The following is a 9,710-nucleotide window of genomic DNA, read 5'->3' as shown; positions in this document are numbered from 1 at the left end:
AATAAAAAAGGAACATATATTAAAATCGCCTTTTATAGGCATAAAAAAACTCTAATCGGCTTTAAAGTGAAGGAAAAAAAAAAGCTAACATCAACGCTACATATTCTGGATGCTGCAGCATCTATTCCTCCATAACAACAGATATTTTGTCAAAAAATACAGCTACAGTTACAATAAACTCACTTCTTGTTCCTGTTAAAGATGTTTTCATGTTATAAAGATCAATAAAGTCTAACTTTAGCGCTCTGTTTTGATAGCAAAAACATTTCAATGTAGCTGGAATCGATGCTGCATACATGTATCGTTTCGCACTAAACAACATAAAATGGATGACCGCTGCTCTCTGCTCAGCTTTATCCCACAGCGGAGCGTGTGAACGGAGCGGAGCGCCGTGCAATTCACACTCACCGCTCAGTTCCAGCGAAATCACTCCATGCTCGCTCAAATTTTCAGAAGAAGGCATTTTCTGACATTTTTCCATCATGTAATTATGCCAGGGCCCTGGGACACACGGCGTTTGATTTAATGATGTGACCGATACATGTGTATTGTCTTATTTAACTGGCTGTTAAATTAGGTAACACCCCGCTCCATTCATGTTGCCCCTACGTTTTCTATTTAATTAGTAATTTATTTTGCTAGACTACATTAAAAAGGTCACTTCACATCCCATTGCAAATGAAATAATAGCGTATAATGCATGTATGCGATCCGTTTTCAAAATCTGGCTCTTACCATAATGATCGCTTTATGTGAACCCACTCTGTGTTGTTAAGTATAGTTAGTTTATATTGTATCCCACTTTTTATCACACAATATGAAATCCTCGTCTTGGCGAATCCTTGGTAAAGTTGAAACATAGACTATAACAGATAATAGGCACACACTACTGCATAGGTATTGGCCTAGGTTTTAAGTGAAACCTGAATTAGAATAAAGTTGACGCTATGTGCGCATCGGAGCGAACTGGAGTGGAGCGAAATCCTCACTCTGGCAAATAAATTGAAAAGTGCTCTGCGCTTCACCATATTTCTTCCGCTCTGCTCACATGCTCTGTCCCACAGTGATGGCACAGTGAAGGGCTGGTTATACTCCCGCAGGTCGCAGGTACGATGCAGACATTTTTGATTTATGCTCCATATTGAAGCGTGGTCTGCGCTATGTTATTCCACGCCACAATGCAAGAGGAACAATACGAACTAGCTGTGGGTCGAGATACGTCCAAGGGGAAGAGGAAGTGGGGGCTAGTTTGTCCGACAACGGAGTGTCTGCGGAAGGGGTGGGGACGTCTCTGAGTTGACCACGACACCTAGTTTTGAAGTATAAATCGGCCTTGACACGGTGCACAAAACAGTAAAGCCACACAGGAAGTGAAAGTCACTGAACAGAGGGATAAGATTGTAAGGGGAAAAACAGATTTAATCATTGACCCAGAGCATAATGCTGCCACTTCAGTGTTTCACTGTTATCACGTTGTTCTTCTAATAATGTGTCTTTTGTGCCAAAAATGACTTCTAGAACTTGACTCTTAAAGGAATAGTACACCCAAAACATGATTAGCCTTCATTTTCTACTCACCCCCATGCTGAACAACACTCTGGAGTACTTTTTTGATATCTCAAATGCATCTGGAGATCTGGGAGGCTTCTTGCTGTCTGCTGACATTCAAATAATGGAGGTCTATGGCGCCCGAGGCAGAAAGGTCCATAAAAGTCCACAAAAAACGTGTCAATATTCCTCCATACTGCTCGTCCAATGTATTCCAAGTGTCCTGAGTGGGTAGCGTCCAGAATTTACTCGAAACAAAGTCATTTAGAATGTTTTTAGAGCATAAACAGTAGTGTATCTATCATATCTAAGTACTTTTTTTCTTTTTTTTTGACCAGGGATTTGGTATTTTTCCCCTACTTTCTAACACAAATGAATGTCTCCTTATTCTGTGTTGCTTTTGCTTCTTTTAAAGATTTTGGAGACATCTTCAGTTTTTCTAAAGCCACCGTTTTCACATGTTTAATCAGATTATTAATGCTAATTTCTTTGTTGTATACAACTTATAAAATGAAACTTTTGACCTTTTCCTAACGGACTAAAGATTAGGAGGATCTATTTTTGTACAATGAGACCTACAAAAACGATGGCATTAACTAAAGAATAAATCAAGATGCGTAAAGTTTTATGTAAGGTTCAAATTAAGAAGGCATAAAGCTAACATTGAATCCAGAAGCCCTTCAGCAGTGTTTCCATTTCTTTTTGGCACCCAGTAACAAATTTGTTTTGCTACTAAATTTCAAAATAAAATGTCAAATTAAATGTGGAAAAGGGTTTAAGATTGATATTTTTGGACATCCCCAAAATCTGGTATTTTAACAAAGATGTTCTAATATATAATCTGTGTTAGCAGGTAGAGATTAGCCCATTCCAGATTACTCCTAATCGAGTAAGATTGTAAGTACTGACAATTTTAGTAAGAGTACCAGTACAAATGCTGAAAAAAAAAAAGCTTTGTCAAACTGAAAAGTTTTGGTGTTTTTTTTTTAAGTGTTAAGATATATTTAGACTTTTACCTTGGATCTAGTACAGCTTAGTGGAGTTTTTTTTCTTCCCCAACAGGAATGGCCTCGAGAGCTACAGCTACAGTAAATTTAAATGTTTTGATACTGTGATCTTTGTCAAATATAGAAGTGGCATATGTTCAGAGTATCAGCTCATTTTTAGAAGTACAAGTACGAAGACTTGACACGAGTATCATTGCATTCCTATCATGCCTATGAAAACCTGTGCAGCCTTTTTTTTTCATGCATCAGTTCCATTCTGCAAACCCTGGTTCAAGTTTGTTTTTTAAGTGGAAAAAAAACTAACAAAAAAAAGGTAAATATCTGACAGTGACAAGCAACTCAAAAAAAAAAGCAACACTTGACTGTATTCAGACATCTTCCAGTTGACAAAACAAAACCTTGGACACACATAAGGCCACCAGGCTGAGCCAAAGGCAATCGACAGTGTTTATTTTCACTTGTTTCTAATGAGCTTTTCGCTCTAAAAACAAACCAAAGGCTGAAAAAGGCTGCAGCAGATCAGTGTTTAACACTGGAACACTGTTCACACACACAAACACGCTATTCCCAAAGAAAGACAGCCTTAAAATGACCTTCCATTACGCCGAAAAGCAATAACGGTAGAACCAATGAAATAAACTGTGCTGGTGGCAGATTATAACGCAGATGGGTCAGTTCTGCTAAAACTAGCGGCGGAAAGATTATTCAGCATTTTCCCACATCAAAAAAATCCAGGGTTCAAAGGGAGATGGAGGCAGAAGGAGACGAGGAAAGGTAACAAGGATAACAGATGATTCAGAGGGAGGCAGAGGATCGAGGAAGCAGCAGAGAAGAGGAAGGGAGGAGACTACCTCAGGGAAACGAGCTGTGATTTGTCCTGACACACACACACCTGTGGATTTTATACACTCAACCCCACCATGCAGACATATGGGGCATAATTAGAGAGCAGTAATAATAGAGTCGACGGTTGTGCGTATGTTTCTATGTGCAGCTGATGGAGTCATTAACCAAAAGCTGCTTTCTGGACACAGGAGGGGATGGAAGTTGTGAGCTGCTGCAGCTGGATAACAAACACCTCCAAACAAGAAACAAAGGACCGGCTTTCCACAGAGAGAGGTTTACAGTTGCTTCTGGTGGATGAAATGAAGTCCAGCAGCCGCCGTTAAATCTTCTTGGATCACAGCAAAACACGGCATTTAAAGAAAAGCATTCGACAATTTCCTCTAACTCGGTGTGGGGTCCAGCAGATTCCCACAAATAAGCTGTCATTGTTTTCCTTTGGCTGGTTTGCCCTTTGGTTCACCCAGGAAAACTCTACTGAGATGTAACACATTGAGCTTCTGGTCATGTGGGTGGCACATGTAATAATATGGATCTAATGTAGGGAACTCAGATTTTAAGAAATAAAGAAAGGCAAAGAAAAGGTGAAAGGATGCGTTAACTCTGGCTGAGGACATGAGCCGGAAACTCCTTTTCTTGCAGCATTTCTACAACATCCAGAACTGAGTCTGCTTACTTGGTCGCACTGGTTCTCTTTGATTGACCTTTTCCTTTTAAGAATGTTGTCAAAAAGACGTTGGGAATGCTCAGTCATGCTTAAATCTTTTCTCTTTGACAAAACATATAGTTAAAGTTGCTCAGGTTATCCAGAGTATCCCTATAGTTAGGCTGCTATAGGGTTAGAACGCTGGAGGACATGGGGAACACTTAACATCACTCTGCTTTATTCTATCATTATTCCCTGATTCCATCATATATTTTAGTTCAACCCCTGACTTTATGTTCTCTGTGTTTTTTTCTAGCCTGGTCAACCATAGTGATAAAACTAATACACAATCAGTCTGGTAAGGAGCTAGTAGAGCTTGATTCCAAAGGCGGGACTAACAGGGTGAGCCTCATCAGGTAAGTTCCGAACCCTGTTCCTCAGGGAAGTCATTCTAGTATGTGTTTAGTGTTTTGTTGTTGCATCTCACCAGAAAAGAATGGATGATTAACTATGAAGGTAGATTTGTTTCTTTATCATTCAAACAAAATAAAAGGTTGCTTTAATCAAAAAATATTTCTTCAATTAAAAAAACCTTCACAAAAAACTTCTCTATCAAAGAAAAAAGTATTTGAATGCAAAAATAAATGATAAACTGCCCACTGCAGAACATTTGTGTCAAAATTATTCAATCAAAACAATTTGAACTTCAAATTTTTTTTCACTTTTTTTTTTTTGATTTAAACAACTTTTGGGGAATTGAATGATTAAGACACAAATGTCCTAACCATGTATGGCCCAAACAAAAAAGAGATCCCTTCAACAAAAGAGAAAACTTTCAATAATAAAAAAGTGTTTTTTGGAGTCTCAAATATTTTATTTGCATTCAAAAACGTTTATCTTTTCATTGAAAATGCCTTTTTATTGATTCTATTGTTTGTTTGAAGCAACTTCTTTTTTGGTTGAATAATAAAGACACACATGTCCTACCCATTATATGGTCCAATCAAAAAACAATGTTACTTCAATTAAAAAAGTAGCTAAAATAAGACTGGACTTTTATCAAATAAAACATTTTCAATCAAAGAAAAGCAGTGTTCAAATGTATTTTTTTGAGTCTCAAATATACTTTTGCATTCAAATACTTTTTTCCTTGATAGAAAAGTTTTTTTGTTCATTGAAGTGAAGGTTTTTTTTTATTGAAAATATATTTTTTTATTGAAGCAACTTTTTTTTTTTGATTGAATGATAAAGAAATAAATCTACCTTCATAATTAACAGGCTTCTGGAGCACTCAATTGCAAGGAAGGAGCCCTAGTTTGAATCAGGTGTCCTGCAACAGAGACATATATAAAACATGCAGGACAGGGTCCATGGGGACCAGGATCAGGAACCACTGTTCTAACCTGATGAGGCTGAACCACAGGGTTAGAACTGGATAACTATGGATGTGAAGCAAAAACTCCAAGCAACACTCTGTTTTTGTAATGTTGTAGTCTGTAAAATAGGGCATTAAGGAGTTGTGATTTTTCCAAGTTCTTGGTTATATCAGGTTTTATTGCCAACTGGTGTGTGCTCTACTAAACTGAAAAAATGAACTAAAAAGAGACCAGTTTTACATGCAATACACGCACTGTCATGCAGCAGTGTGCAAAGCTATCGAGGAGGGAGCAACTTTTGAGTCTTATTAAATCAACTAGTCGACAGGTTGACTTTTTGGTATATGTCCTATGATGAAACACGTCAAAGCAAGTCTTCAGTGGGTGATTTCTGCCGATTTTGCCTGAAAATTAGTGGATATAGGGTGTGACCTTTATTACGTGGTTAATTTTCATTTTAGTATTGCCATGTTGTGGTTTTCAGCTTGTTGTCATGCCAGCAGAAACATGCCATTGCTTTATGAGTAATTCTGGCGTCGACAGTCCCAATAGTAAAGTCCCGCCTCCCGGGCTGTGATTTGCGGTTTACCAGACTGAATTATGCTTCATGTAACTCAGTATCACTGGCCAGGCTAAGGAGCTTCTTCTAGTCTGTTCCATTTGTCTGTGACATCATCCTGGAGGGAAATATTAGCAGGGCCGCTGCCAAGTTGGGGCACTTTTTCAGTGCTTTGTCCTGTTTCTTTCTTACACATAGCTATGGGCTCAGCTTTTACTGCGGCTTATTATATTTGTCTCTTTTACTCCTTTGACGTGAAAACGGCTCATCTGCTCAGCCGTTTCTTTCCCAGACAGAGCCACCTGTGGAGCTAGCTTACCATTTACCTTTTCTAACATATAAAGTATTTTTAGAACAGTGCTCGCATGCTCCTTTTCTTTGTCCGTTTATTTAAACCCCCAGTCCGCCACAGCAGAAGGCTGTTAACTCAGAGCCTGGATCTGTTGGAGGTTTCTTCCTGTTAAAAGGCAGTTTTTTTCTCTCCACTGTCATTTGCATGCTCGGCGTGAGGGATTGCTGTAGGGTCAAGGACTAAATCGAAGTGAATGTCTACTATTGCCACACGCTCAGCTAGCAGCCAAATGACTGTAAACTGCAGATATTGATGAGTCGTAACAAAGAGGTCAATAAACAACATTTAAAAATATATATTTTCTCTGTTTAAGTGAATTAAATGCAGTGCATCTCCAAATTGATGCAGAATAAAATCATCACAGGAGCACCAACAGACACACAAACTGCCTTTTCTGCAAATGACAGTTTGCACTCAATGTTTCCACGTTGTAATCCATTCCCAATAAACTATTAATCCAGGAACAGATGAAAAGTCACCTCAAATCTTTCTATCCTCAGTGCTCTTTCTGAAAAACAGCTACACTAGCTAGCAACGACTATTGTGATATTACTGCTCGTAGCATTTTGCTTCAATTCAAATAGGTACACTTTATGAGAACTGTTTAAACAAGACCTCGAAGTAAAATTACCAACTCCTCCAACATATCTTGAAACATATATACCGAGAAAGCAATTTAGCCTCTGCATTGCAAGGTTAAACTTTTAGCTTTAGCCAAAGAGCCACATAAAAAAACTCAACAGCATTTGTTTTATGCTCATCATTAATTACCTCCTAAAAAAAAAGGTCACAAAGCACAACAGTCACAAAAACACCCACTGTATACGCATGATTAGACAGTTTGCACCAGCCTACCTCCTTTTTTATGTTAACTTCTGGTGAAAGAAGGTTTTCTTCTTAAAACGTATAACAGAAGCCAATGCCCTGCGTTAGCTGTGGGTGAGTGTGTGCCATGCAGCCGTGGGATGTCCAGACAGGGTGAGGTCAGCGCAGTCACAGGGGAAATGAGAAGAATGCCCTCTCTGTGAGCCCAAACACACACAGATCAGACACACCCTGTTATATTTAGATTGAAGGAGTTAGCCTGGTGTGTGTTTCGGTACAGTGGTAATTTATGGGCACGGCGATGTAAGAAGTTGGATAAATACATAAAAATAACATTTATCTCCATGCTGGTGGTCATCCAGCTGTCACCTTGGTCTGGTGATACTAGATAAACCGTCTCTTTATGCTTTAAGAACACATGCAGGCGTTTGTGCTTGTATTTCTTTTGTTTTAGGAGCACTATCTGTTAACATAGTCACACTGTGGGAACCTGACGTCCCACTGAGAACAATAATCCCAACCCGCTAAACATAACCGAAGATATTTGATGTCAGGATAAGAGCGATGGCAGACAGGTTAGCAGCCAATGTCTACCAAATATTCTACACTGCTCAAAAAAATTTAAGGAGTACTTTATAATTAGATTATAGCATCAAGTTAATTAAACTTGTGGGATATTGATTTGGTCAGGTAAGTAGCAGAGGGGTTTTTTAATAATTTTCAGCTACTTGGGTTAGGGTTAGGGTTAACTAGAGGGACAACAACGAGACGACCATCAAAACAGAAATGGTTTTACAGGTGGAGGCCACTGACAGTTTTTCCCCTCCGCATCTTTTCTGACCCTTTTTCACCAGTTTTGCATTTGGCTAGGGTCACTGTCACTACTGTTAGCATAAGACACTACCTGGACCCTGCAAAGGTTGCACAGGCAGTCCAACTCCTCCAGGATGGCACATCAATACATGCCATTGCCAGAAGGTTTGCTATGTCTCCCAGCACAATCTCAAGAGCATGGAGGAGATTCCAGGAGACAGGCAGTTACTCCAGGAGAGCTGGACAGGGCCATAGAAGGTCCCAACCCATCAGTAGGACTGATATCTGCTCATTTGTGCAAGGAGGAGCAGGAGGAGCACTGTCAGAGCCCTACAAAATGACCTCCAGCAGGCCACTGGTTTGAATGTCTCTGACCAAACAATCAGAAACAGACTTCATGAGGGTGGCCTGAGGGCCCGACGTCCTGGAGTGGGCCCTGTGCTCACTGCCCGGCACCGTGGAGCTCGATTGGCATTTGCCACAGAACACCGGAATTGGCAAGTCGGCCACACTGCTGCTTTTCACAAATGAGAGCAGGGTTACACTGAGCACATGTGACAGACGTGAAAGGGTCTGGAGAAGCCGTGGAGAATGTTATGCTGCCTGTAACATCATTCAGCATGACCGGTTTGGTGGTGGGTCAGTGATGGTCTGGGGAGGCATATCCATGGAGGGATGCACAGACCTATACAGGCTAGAGAACGGCACCCTGAATGCCATTAGGTATCGAGATGATATCCTTGCACCCATTGTCAGACCCTATGCTGGTGCAGCGGGTCCTGGGTTCCTCCTGGCGCACAACAATGCCCGACCTCATGTGGTGAGAGTATGCAGGCAGTTCCTGGAGGATGAAGGAGTTGATACCATTGATTGGCCTCCACGCTCACCTGGTCTAAATCCAATAGAACACCTCTGGGACATTATGTTTTGATCCATCCGATGCCGCCAGGTTGCACCTATGACTGTCCAGGAGCTCATTGATGCCCTGGTCCAGATCTGAGAGGAGATAAACCAGGACGCCATCCGTCGTCTCATTAGGAGCATGCACCGATGTTGTCAGGCATGCATACACGCATGTGGGGGGCCATACAAATTACTGAATACCATTTTGAGTTGCTGCAATAAAATTTCAGCAAAATGGGCCATGTAATTTTTGGGGTCTCTTTGAATTCAGCCCTCTGTGGGTTGATAATTTTCATTTCCATCAAATGATGTGGCATCATTTGTTCCTAACACATCACCCAGTCCAAACCAGTATAAATAAACAGCATGATTTTTGAACCATTTTTGACCCAAAGTGTTCCTTTATTTTTTTTTAGCATTGTACATTTGAAATCTGAAAAGATATTGGTGCATCTATTGGACCAGATTTAAGAAATGCCTCCCCATAGCATCATGCTGCCACCACCATACTTCACTGTGGGGATGTTTGTTCAGATTTTTTTTACAAGTTTGTTTTGTAAAGCAAGACCTTGTCTGGGGTTTCTCATTTGCTTGGTGTACCACTCAGTGATTTATTACCCAATCCTGGCTTAAACCTTCTCCCGCACCTCTGCTAATGCAATTTGCACATTGATATTCTCTATTTTATTTATAATGTATTATATTTGTGTCATGTTGTGGTTTATTAACTTTTTGTCTTGTGTATTATCTCTTTATGGACCATGAGTCTATTGAATAAAGCAATCAATCAATCAAGCAAACCCTTAAGGCCCATAATCTTATCTTCAGCTACCACAGT

General features: G+C 40.1%; 1 protein-coding gene across 2 annotated transcripts in view; it reads right to left on the bottom strand.

Annotated features, from left to right (window-relative positions):
- The window catches only part of shroom4 (shroom family member 4), a 97,748-nt gene that overhangs the window by 61,112 nt on the left and 26,926 nt on the right, over positions 1 to 9,710 (bottom strand). The gene's annotated exons all lie outside the window — the stretch shown is intronic.

This window comes from Cyprinodon variegatus, unplaced genomic scaffold, assembly GCF_000732505.1.
Source record: "Cyprinodon variegatus isolate N-32 unplaced genomic scaffold, C_variegatus-1.0 Scaffold341, whole genome shotgun sequence".
In the NCBI taxonomy this organism is placed as follows: Eukaryota; Metazoa; Chordata; class Actinopteri; order Cyprinodontiformes; family Cyprinodontidae; genus Cyprinodon; species Cyprinodon variegatus.
Note: the sequence above shows the minus strand (reverse complement) of the source record. Positions and strands in the feature narration are given on the sequence as shown.